This window comes from Pteropus vampyrus, unplaced genomic scaffold, assembly GCF_000151845.1.
Source record: "Pteropus vampyrus isolate Shadow unplaced genomic scaffold, Pvam_2.0 Scaffold2, whole genome shotgun sequence".
NCBI classification, from domain to species: domain Eukaryota; kingdom Metazoa; phylum Chordata; class Mammalia; order Chiroptera; family Pteropodidae; genus Pteropus; species Pteropus vampyrus.
Window position 1 is genome coordinate 14,091,643 of NW_011888783.1, and position 11,435 is coordinate 14,103,077.

General features: G+C 39.0%; 1 long non-coding RNA gene across 7 annotated transcripts in view; it reads left to right on the forward strand.

The window, feature by feature from the left end:
- The first annotated feature begins 5,681 nt into the window (after window positions 1–5,681).
- The window catches only part of LOC105290041, a 31,946-nt gene continuing 26,192 nt past the window's right edge, over window positions 5,682–11,435 (forward strand). For 5 of the 7 annotated variants that reach the window (XR_002779742.1, XR_002779741.1, XR_002779738.1 and 2 more), the window contains exons 1-3: window positions 5,682–6,341; window positions 7,179–7,250; window positions 10,049–10,107. This is a non-coding gene — a long non-coding RNA (uncharacterized LOC105290041). The remainder of the gene's footprint in view (window positions 6,342–7,178; window positions 7,251–10,048; window positions 10,108–11,435) is intronic. The other 2 variants (XR_002779740.1, XR_895713.2) reach the window with 2 other exon arrangements.

Here is an 11,435-nt window from a genome sequence, read left to right on the forward strand (position 1 = left end):
CTCCCTGGGCCAGTCCTTTCAGCTCCAGTTCCCTCTTCTCTATGAAATCTCTTTTAATTCCTATTAACTAATTATCCTAGCCTTCTTTTTTTTTCTACAGCATTTGTAAGTTGTGTCATATATTTTAGTGTATAACTTTATTTTGTAAAATTCTCCTAGGTGCAAGCACTGCACAAAAAGCTATTTTTTTCATATCCTCACAATCCAGAGTAGATGTATGAAATGCTTATTGATTTCAGAAGAGTGCCTCAGAAAGTAGAGGTGTGTGTGAGAAAACTTCTGAGGGAGCAGAACCCACCATTACCTCTCTGTGTCACCTGCACTGTGGGCTGGTTGACCCTTTTGGGAGGGCAGCACTAGGGAGGACTGATTCATGACTTGTCCAAAGCCAACCACAAGGGAAGCCATGCTCAAGGACATCTTCCTGCCGACAGCAAAAGACAAGTGTCTCCTAGCAACCAGATTCCAGTGGCTTCCTGTCATCGAGAGCCTGCCCCTGCTCACTGCTTTGTTGTCTCACTTGGGTTTTGCATTTTGGCATTGCTGATCATTGCATTCATTTTAGATTCTGAAAATTTAGGAATAAGGTCTGATCTGCAGGCTAGCTGACTGCATTACAGCTGAGAACCATTTAATTCATAACATGCTTTCAGCAATCACTCACAACTTTCACGAAATAGAATGTTCGCTCTTAGCTTAAAAGGGTAAATACAGTTTCTTCAAGATCTTATTTATATCAAAGCAATTGGTTTGAAAGACACATAAAAAGGAAAAAGCATACGTTCTTTCCATCAAATAATCAAAAAGTACTCAGAACTTTTCAAAAAAATATGTACTATCATTCAAAACCTGTTAGAGCAATAAACTTTAACTTGGCAAATTTATAGATGTGGAAAGAAAGGCAAGTCAGATTTGAAGAAAATGACTCAAGATCCTTAAAGTTTTGATGGCTTAAGATTATTTCTGCTGCAATATGGCTTGGGCATCAGTTCTCTCAGTGTTCTTTCTAGAGATTTCCAGCCCCAGACCTATTGTATACAGTTCTACACTTTTATTTTAGTGGAATTAAATTTAGCAGTTAAAGTTGATTTTCAAAGTTTTCTCTTGTTCTTATCAAATATTCATCAACACACAAGTTACTCATCTATTTAAAAACATGATTTGGACTTCATAGTGAAGAGTTCAAAACCAATTCTAAATATAGCTTTAATTCCAAAAACCTTATAAACGTGAGTTAAAATTCTGATTACTTTTCTTTTTCAAAAAGGAAAATTCAGAGAGAGAAAGGTAAATAGAGTGGCCTGAGTCACATGTGCAGAAGACTGGTAAAACCAGAACTAATCTCCAGCAAAACCACTAATGCCTGCTATTGCTCTTGACTCCTCAGCGGCAAACTTGGGCTTAGAGAGTCCTCTGCTTCTTGATTCAAGTAGTGAGCTTGATCCCTATGGAGTCATGAGTCCCTTGGAAGGATCCCTCATTTTTCCCCTTTTCCCTCCTCTTCTCCCAGCATTACAGTCACAAAGTCATGAGTCAAGGATTAATTTTAACTGTTTTAGTGTTGATGAAGGCTCACTAAACCTAAAATTGAGCCTTTTCTTCTCAAGTAAAGTATGGGGTTTATGAACTAGTTGCCATTGGCTTTCATCTTTTTATTATCCAATTTTGACATTTGTCCTTGGGTGGATTTTTACTGAGGAGGTGTTGAATGTTTCCCAGAACAACTCCTGGGCTCTTTGAAGTCCTACTTTGGGGTTCTGTATATGTTTGTTTCAAGGGTGCAGAATTAATCATGTGGTTAATTTGCTTGCTCGTTAAAGTGAACTTGTATGTGGATCAAGGCTTTTCTTATTGTCTCCAGTTATTCTTTGTTCCCCAAAATGGTCAAGACACTCAGCTACTATCTTAAGAGAATGAATATCATTAAAGTCCATGATGAACTTTTGGTGAAAAGGAAAAACTGCTCAGCCACACACTTATCTGAATTCTGTTCTAGTCTTTTTTGCCATGTAGCTCATTCACTCGTCTCAATACTAGTTCAAGTAAATTCAGCTTAATCTTAGTTTTCCAAAGGGGCTAAAAATTAACCCTGATTTCTCTTCTGGCTCTTTTCAAATATCTACTTGTAGCTGTGGAATGAGCTGAGAATAGGCAAGGCCCTGGGAGGCAGGCCTGTGTCTCACTCCCCTGAGCCCCGCATTCAAATCACTGCACAAGACACAGATGATTCAAGAATAATAGGCCTAGGTCCCAGTCTTAATTATTTCCATTTCCATCATGGTCTATACCATAATTGTAAATCATCAAATTGATTAGGGGCTGTATAAACCCGAATAAATTAACAGGCAGTATAGAATAGTGCTTGACTAACTATATGTTTTACATTTCCATAAAACTGGATTAAACTTCCAAATCTGTCATTCACTATCTGTGTGACCTTGAGAAAGTCACTTGACTTCTCTGAACCTCAGAATCCTCCCCTGTAAAACAGAGATTGTGATAACTACCTATATAAAGGTCAGTGTGAGAATGAAGTGAAACAATGTATAAAATAATTTAGCTTAGTGCCTGCAACTACTGTTTGTTGAATAATAGATTATAATACGGAGTGTTTTGATATGTGTTGGTATATTCTTTTTTGGTGTGTTTCTATTCAGTATTTTTTTAATAATTATTTTTTAAATTTATTATGGTGACATCGATTAAAATCCAATAAGTTTCAAGTGTACAATTCAACAGTAAGTCATATATATATATATGGCATTGTGTGTTCACCGCCCGTAGTTAGATTTCTTTCTGTCACCACATATTTGACATCTATTTTGGAATATTAGATTATCTTTTCAGTTATCTGTTATTTCTATACAAAGCATTGTGCTGAGTATGGGGAAACCCACCCCTAAATTTGAATTCTCTTTCCTCAAAAACTTTATAACCCAATTACTAATTGAGAGGCAACACAGAAACCCATAAAAATGGTAAAAGAACAATTGTACACAACTTTTCCTGGAGCACTGTCCATTCTCACTCAAGTCCAGACCTGAGGCTGACACTGACTTAGGTACTGCCTCATGGGTCACACCTGAACAACCAGGGCAGTCAATGAAATAGCATTCAACACTCATGCAACAAATATTTTAATATCTATTATGTGCCATACCTGTGCTAGGTGATAGATATGTCAGAATGAAAATTACAAACATATTTTGATGCATTAAAAACATCTACCTTAGGGGAGGTTTACTTCATAATCTAATAAAACAGACCTCTAACTTGAAGGCTATTACAGCCTTTTGAAGTATTATTTACATTGTCCTAGACACAAATTACTTCCAAAATTAAACTATCATTTTATAGCAGAATTAAAATTAATATGCTCCTCATCTCCACACTTGGGCATAAATTCCCTTATTTGAAATGCTCTGATATTTGGAGGTCTATAATCTGAACTATCTTCTCTGTCCAGTCCTGTGTCTCTTGTGTTAAAAGGCAAAAAATATGAACCATCAATAACAACCAGAATAGAAGAAGAATGTTTACTCAGAGCTTAATGTCACTTTCTTTCCACATTCTTCAGCTGTGTTAGGAAAATCAGAGAAAAAGAGAAAAACTGCCTCATATTCGCAATGGAAAACACTGTAAAAAGAGAAAAATGTCTGCCCTTATAGTCTCAGGATATACTTTTTTTTTTTTTTTTAAGGAATGAGTGCTATCCTTCATATGGTCTTTTTAGAACCTAGGCCATCCGGCGCACGCAGTAGACTACTAGATCAGGCACTAAGTTTTGACTGTGGTTAGCAATGACATACAAAGAACAAAATTGCTCCCTTGAAGTTAAAATCAAAGAAGCCTCACGAGCAGCCTTATGTACATCCGAACGAGAGAGTACACACATGTGTGTGATGGAGGCAATCCAGAGAGAGGAGCATGCTTCCCAGGGGTTGTTTTAAACAATGACAGACTGCAAAATCCGAATGTGATGTGTTGGAACATGAAACACACACACGCACGCGCACACACACACACACACACACACACACACACGAGCTTGTGAAAAACATTGCCAAAGTCCCTCAAAGCCAAAGTTTAGAAGAACACGTGCTCTGGAGGGAGCAACAGTAATTTTAAAATCACTCCGTTTATGATTCCATTCCTCATCCATTTGATCACCTTGGCACACTATTTAGGAAATAACAGAAAAAGAAATATGATGTTGGAGAGAGAGAGTTCAATTATAAAACAAAGCCACCCACCTTCTTTCGGGGTCAGGAAGTACAATGGCCTTCTTTTGCAGCAAGAATAAACTTAACACCCATGTGTTAAATGATCACATGTATATTTAAAAGAAAAGGAAATGGTCTTCTAAAAAAATGCTGCAATAGCTCAGTCCTCAGAGCAAGTCCTACAAAAATAAAAATAAAAGCAGCATACTGTGGTTCTCTGGCACAAGGCAGAAAGCAGAGTCCTCAAGTCACTATTCCCTTGTTTTGCAAAACAAAACAAAAAGCAAGAGCAAAAGGTGCTGTTTGGCAGGACAAGAAGGGCCTTAAAACACCTCGTTCCCTCCTGGGTCCCTCCCAGTTCCTTCTCTCGCTGTGGGCTGACGAAGCCGTACTGATCAACACCAATGTCACCATCCGCTGCTTAAATGCTCAAAAGTACACTTAGAAATGAGAAGAAAGTGACTGACACGGATATGCTGAGCCAGCCCCACTGCCACTAGAACAGTCTTAAATGCCCACACAAGGAGAATAAAAAGAAAAGCACATTTTGCAATAGAATAAATTCTTTTTTTTTTTTTTTATTGATACCGCGGAAAGTCACATGACCCCGCATGTAGCCTTTTAGGAAAGCAACCGAAATGGTAAAGAAAGAAGCGGGGGCTGCCTCCTTCCTCCCGCCGCCTCCTAGCCGGTACTGCCGCGTGTCCGCATTCTTCTGGGCGCATCTGTGGAGCTATTAAGTGGGATAATCCCTCTGGCCTTTGATACATTTCTGGACATGATTATTTCATTACTCGCAGTATATCAGTAGGATCATAATAAAAAGGACTTCTGACAACCTGCCAAGAGTTTTGTGGCCTTGTAAACACAAAAGTGCTCTAATAAAATTTTATTAAGTGTTAAAAAGTCATAAAAAGTGAAATAACATAAACTACAAAATTTACTGTCCTCAGCAAATGCTGAAAATATCGTCCACAGTAAAAATTAAATTAGCATGTAATAGACAGAGAAGCAGTGTGGAGTGGATTTAAAAGAGGATCCAGGGAAAATGACACTGTAACCCAACCTGGGTCACGGGGATTTAATTCGGATTTTTCTCCCTAAATGGGAATAAATGTGCTGATTACAGACAAGAGCTCCGGGGTTACTGGAGTCTCACACATTGTCAATACTTTGGAAGAAATAATATATTGCAGATTGGAATGAGCTCCGGGAGAGGAGCGAGCGTGGCAGGGGAGCCGGCGAGCGGAAGGGCGCCCACTAGGGCGCGCTGCGAGACCGGGAATCCCCGCCCCGGCGCCCTCGCGGCCGCGTCGCCGGGAGCCGCGCGCTTACGCTTTGCCTTCGCCCCCCTCGAAATCATATTTACAGTTCTTTCTTTCCTTACCCCCCTCCCCCGCCTCTGCCCCCGCCCCGTGACATTTTCTCCAAGTCGGAAAATGATGTGTAAGTCGAGCTTTGCCGCAGGCGGAACCTCGGGCTCCGCTTTCGGAGACTCGGGGTCCGGGAGTGGGACCCTGGCGCTGCCCGCGGCGGTGTTAACCCCGGAGGACAGGGTGGGGTCCCCAGCCCAGCCCAGCACCCGGGGCCCCGCAGTTCGGCAGAGGGAGGCCCAGGAGCGCGCCAGGCCTACGTCCCGCTCCGCCAGGGGCGCGGTGCGCTCAGGGCGAGCGGGTCGCGGGCCTCGCCACGAGTTCAAGTGCATCCGCGGCGTCGGCGCCCGCGGCCGTGGGGACGAGTTCCCCACTGCTCCGCCCCTTCGCGGGGGTTCAGGGTGCCCTGCTGCTCCCAGGACCCCTCTCTCCAGCCTTCCTGGCCACGCGGGGCCGCCAGCCTCGGGTGCGAACCGGAGAGTACGGGCGGGGCGGGCAGCCGACTCGCGCCCCTGCTCCTCTCCGGCCCGGGCCCATGGTCTGGGGCCCCCCAAAGACCAACGTGAAGGCTCCGCCTGGAAAAGAAGTCCGACTTCCTCTCCACGCTGCTCCGAGTGGAATCTGGAATCGGCAGGAAATTGCTCAAACACGCAGCCTGAGCCTTTGCAGTCAGCCCTCGCTTTACTGAAGAGAAGCAGCTCCCACCAAAGTCTTGCCTCCCCCTCCCCTCGAAAGTCTCGCTCAGGTTTGTAAAGAGGGGTGCAGAGATCTGAAAAGCATTTTCTTCCAGGGAGAAGATGTCGGTGATGGTGCCCAATGAAAGATGGGTGCTTTTTAGCTAGAGGTAATTAGCGGGTCACGTCTTGTTTTGCAGTTCCAGGATGATGCAAATGCTGCAGTCTGCGGAGTCGGTGTTAGAAGCGAATTAATTAGAAGTTAGTGAAGTAGGAAATAAATGGGCAGTGACACATTTCAGGGTTTCATTTTGCCTCAGGGATATCCAAAGTTTTAAGCTGTATTTAAGAATTAGCTACGTTTTGCCAGAAAGTAAATATTTTTAAGTAAACCTGTTGCTAAAGCCCAGAAGAGGTAAGTTAAAGTTACTGTATACGATCCTCCAGGTTACTAGGATGAGGATGCCTTATATTTTTCATTTTCCAGATGGCAAGAGCATGGTCAAGGCAAATGGAGCAGCCAAAGATGTTTTGATAAGCAATATTCACTTGGAACTTTTAGTCTAAAATAAATATAGTTATAGTAGAAATTAATAGCCCCATGATTTAGATCTTTTGTTACAAGTTATAAGAAAAAAGTGTTCTTTAACAATTTGTGTGTGTGTGTGTGTGTGTGTGCGCGCGCGCGCGCGCGCATATGTACACACACACACCCTGTTTAATTGTCACCTGCAAAGTATTGAATTTGAAATAGTCTGGCCTGGAGCATCAGAGTTAAAAAAGTAAACAAATCAGTTTAAATGTTGTTTGGCATTTTCTATCAAAGGCTTTGATATCTAATCAGAACAGAATTAAAAAGAATGGATATAAATAATAATTTTTTTTTTTTACTCAATGTGCCTGCCTAGGGAGAGAGTACAGATGACATGTCCATGACTCAGTTTTTGAGCCATTCCCTGAAGATAGCAATTATGAATGTGGTGAGTCAGTGTTGCCTTTTAAAATGAAGAGCACGTATGTTTACAGAAATATAGAAACAAATATTTTGCTATATAGGATTTTCTCTCAAGTTTTGTATTTAAAATTTTATGATAAACATTTCTTTATTGACCTATGAAGTTCAAAAGGAAATTTTATACTTGTATTATTTTGTTCTGTGTTCACATTTCAGATTGAAGTTCATCGGTCCTTCAGAAAAAATATTTTCATAACTATTAAAAACATCATGACTAGTATTTTTAACTTTCTTCGGGAAGATATATGATTGCTGTAAATAATTTCTAAGAAAATTTTAAACAAGATTAGTACAACCTTGCAGTCTATATAAAATTGTAGTATCAAAGGTTTTTGTGAAGAAATTGAGAATTAATATATTTTAAATGAATATAAAAACATGTTTTAAAAGGGATCTCTTACACTATTCTCTCCCTTAAAAAAAAGCAAAGACTATTTTTCATTCTATAAAAATGCTAGAAAATTATTACCATAATAACAGTCTGTCAAGGTAGTGGATACTTTTGAACGTATTATAAAGAAAAAAAAATCTTCTCAGCCCTTTATATGTTTGAGGTACTTGAAAAGGCAAGAAGTTTGTAAAAACATTTTACTACTGAAATCTACAAGATCATTAAAATGTGCAAGTAATTTATTCTAAGTGACTGAAAAGTATTTTTTTCCAACTGTTTTTCACACTTTGACATTTTTATGTGTACTTTAATTAGTACCTTTCTTTTAAATGTTCCAGATATTTTGTTATATTAGCTATATGAGAAAAGCATTATTGGAATTTGTTGTTTTACTTTCTGCATAAACAGTTGAGATTTTGTTTTAGTCTCTTATATTTACATGGGATAAATTTGAACATGTTGGAATAAAAAACAATCTAAGTTTATTTTTCTTTCCAAAACTTGACGTTGATCCTGATCTTATAGTTTTCATGCATACAAACTGCTATTGAAATCAATTTGGACATACCAGTTTAAGGAAAATTTTAAGACAGTGCAAGTTTTATATGGAGGAATATATATTAAGGTATACAGTAGCTAATAGCCAAAATTAAATCTGGAGGTGAACTTGTAGCACTCATTTGGATGACAATTTTAAAGTTAGTTTTGCACTAAGGAAGGATTTCCTTGAGCTCTGTGTTTATGAATATCTAAATTATTCTACCTTGCAACTTAAAAACTCAATAACCAGATATCAAATTTATGTATTTTTAAGGTGACTAAGAATAAGGATATGAAAAGCAGATTGGCTTCATGAAAGAAAGAAAGCATTTAAAATTGTATTTTAAAATATAAACTTAATTTCAGTTTCTGACAGAAATCTTGTGACCAGCTCATCAGTTTTCCAGATCAGTTTTAAAACAGTATGTAAAAACTACCTTTTCCACATTAGAAGTTCATATTTAAGTTTCCTTAACTGCAAAATCGCTCTAAAACAGAATGTTTTATGTTAAGGCCCATTTCATGTGTTGGTCCCATTGATTACCTATGAATGTATAAAAATCTTGTTTAAAGACCAGTAAAAGTGAGGAAATTCCAAGTCAAGCTGGCTAATTCCATTCATAATTCATCCCGAGTGCCTGATTTAGGAAACTTGCAAACAGTTTATAGCTGTTCATACAAAACAAGTTGACTTACTTTGTAGAGCAGGGCAGCAGAGTTAACTTTGACCTTGCTCAGAGAGGCTTCAGTTGGTAAATCTATAGACCGTAGGTTAAGGTTTTTGGTTCCCCAGGAATTTTCCAATTTCAACCCTTTTTTTTTTGATTTTTGATTTTTGAAAATGTAAACAGAAGGACAACTTTTGTGTTCTGGAATAAGGTTGGCTTTCACTCGCTCATTTCCTTCCCCGTACACATTTGTTCAGTAATTCTTCTGAATGCTGGGGATCAACAGAGGCCCTGCAGTGAGAAAATGGCATAAACCATATCTCTGTCCTCTTCAGCTGTCCCTCTTTCCAGCCCTGCTTTTATTTTCAGCAAACTGGACAAGAATTTAGTACTTATACTCCCATGGTTCAAACTGCAACATCTACAGCCCAATGTACTTTTGAGGACTGGCAAGAAATCCATCTAGACTTTGCATTCTAAGCTGGGAAAAAAAAAAAAAACTATTGGGGAATCCTTTGCCTTGATTGGGAAGTATCCAGGCTGTCTTTCAAACCCGAAGCAATTCATCTGCTCATTTTCCAAGGCTGTGCTGTAGGCGGATGCCTTCTCTTAGTTTTGATGTTCAGGAAGACATTAGAATATTTTTATAGAGTTTTTTTAAGCATTCTGCATAATTGTAATTTAAACCAGGCTAATTTTAAGGATGAAAACTGGCCCAGAGGGAGGCTGTACACAGTAACTGCAATCTGATGTGAACTCGAGTGACTTTTTAAAGTAAGATCTTAAAAACTTGGGTTTCCGGTGGAGAAAGCTACCATCTGTTTAGAGTAGGAATCCTTAGAACCAGTTAATATCCACCCAACACGCTTCAATAAACTGGAACAAACATGACACTGAATTACTGGCTCCCCGTTTTCCTGAATGTAGGTCATTTTGTGTCCTTACAATTTAACGTTTGAAGGGCTTTCCTGTCTTTGAAGTATAGCAGTTTGTCACCTGTTTGGATAGCCTCCTTAAAAGTTGGGGCTCTGCTCCTACTTTGAAAGACTTAGTGACTCCATGTTCCCTGGCTCAGGTTTCCCAGCTCACTGATACCTGCAGCTGTGGAACTTTTCTTACAAGTCGGCGCCTGCAGATCCCATATTCCAGGCTTCATTCCTCTAGGTCAGAGCCCACAAGAAAAGCCTGGAGCCATACACTCAGCTAGGTGAAGCCATGAAGAGGTAAGCTTTCATAATGAGGAGCCATATGTCAAAATTCATAGCTTTTGAAAACTGGAGTAACTAGTGCTCAGGCATTAGTCTCATGCTAGTTCAAAAGACAACAGGTGCCAAATATACCATAGTGGGAGAGACCCATTGAAGTAGTCACTCACATTTAAATGTGCTTTTAACATGTGGTATTTCTTACTTAAGAATGCATACTATTTCATCACCTTTTACGATGTGGATCCTAAATATTTCTAGTAAAAAAATTGCTCACTTATTAAGAAAATGTCATGCACAAATGAATAAGAAGACAACTGTGAATTATTTTTAAGAGCTGTAAGTACAAGTGTATTTTTGCCAAATAATGCAACATGTGCCAAACTTCTTTGTCAACACGAACACACACCACAAATGAAAGCTTTTTGCATGTGTATAAATGACTCTGTTTGCCTTTAGCACAACCACCCACTAATCACTGCAAAGATTCAACTTGTTCTCCTTTAAAGAGATTCACTAATTGATTGAAAGCCTGGGCACAAATAAGGCATCTTCACAGTATCCCTCCCCAAGAGAGTTTTCACCTTGATATTGAGTAAATATTTAGAAGTTAGGTTTGGGGGAGGGGGTTCTTTTCAGAGAACTGGACTCATGTGTTCATGAAATTAAGATATTCTGATAAGTGAGGGGGAGGAAATTAAAATAGATTTCAACATCTATTTTGTTTATTTTTATTTTTTATATCAAGTGATTTTATTTTATTTTTTTATTAAGTTTCAACATCTATTTTGAAATAATAGTTTCTGTTTTGGTTTAAGGTTATGATCAAATAAGATCATGATCAAAGGGATTTAGGGCTAAATTCTGTATGTGATCCTTTCATAATGAATTGGAATGTGATTTTGATGACTCAGCATTTTCTTTTTGTAGTTATATTAATCACTTTGACCCATCTAATTTCTCTGGAAGAAATTGTAGCCATTGTGACTGAGTCTGCCCTCCTGGGTGGCTTACTAGCTAGCAGTATAGGTATCATTTGAAAAAAAAAAATCACCTTCACAAAGCTTCCATCCAAAGGGCACACATCTCGCGTTGCTCACAAAGTTAGCAGCACTCTGTCTAGCCAAGAAGGGAGACTCAGATTCATGCATTTGTGTCAAGTTTTTCGTGATCTTCCTTGTCCCTGCTCTTGGCAACTATAAGCCAAGTATATGACATTATCAGAACAGATTCTATAGTTACCAAATGAAAATTCTTTAGTCACACACTCCTGCACCTTTTATATGAGTAAAATGTTCCAATTTTTCCTGGATTACATCACAAATGATATAAGAACAAGACAGTTG